Here is a 668-nt window from a genome sequence, read left to right as displayed (position 1 = left end):
GAAAAAATAAGATTTAAAAAACCTAACTTCCTTTATCACAGATAAAAGCAAAAAACACAGACCCGGTAGATGTTCATTCAATTGGCCAGTTATCTCCCGGGCAGGTTAGATTAGGTCAAGATTAACCTCTGGTAGGTCACAGTCCACGGGGATCACGCTACAGGCTGCAGTCTTTCACCTTTTAGTATCGTTGTGGATTTTTTGGTCTTTTTCTCTTTGTTTCGATTTTTTTTTATTTTTTATTTATTTTTTTTTTTATTTTTTATTTTTTTATTTTTTTTTTTTTTTTTTTTGGGGGGGGGGATTGTGTGATTATTTATTGCTTCGTTTTTGTGGGGTATTTTGTGGAGGGGGGGGGGTTGTTTGTTGGGTTTTCTTTTTTTGTGTGTGTCGTTTTTGTTTTTTTTTTTTTTTTTTTCTGTTTCTTTGTTTATCCTGCGTTTTTCTTCTTTTTCTATTTTTTTTTTTCTCTCTCGTTTTCCGGACTTTCGCTTTTTCATCGTTCTTTTATCTCTCTCTTCCTTACCCTCTCGTCCTCCCACTATTTTCTCCTATACCCTTATATTTATTCTCCTTCTCATTATAATCCAGTGAGGAAAGAATTCCAATTAGAATGCAATCTAATGGCGCCTTAACTCTATCATTAAGGAATCTTACTTTTTTTTCCC

Source organism: Penaeus monodon, chromosome 31, assembly GCF_015228065.2.
Source record: "Penaeus monodon isolate SGIC_2016 chromosome 31, NSTDA_Pmon_1, whole genome shotgun sequence".
NCBI lineage: Eukaryota > Metazoa > Arthropoda > Malacostraca > Decapoda > Penaeidae > Penaeus > Penaeus monodon.
Note: the sequence above shows the minus strand (reverse complement) of the source record.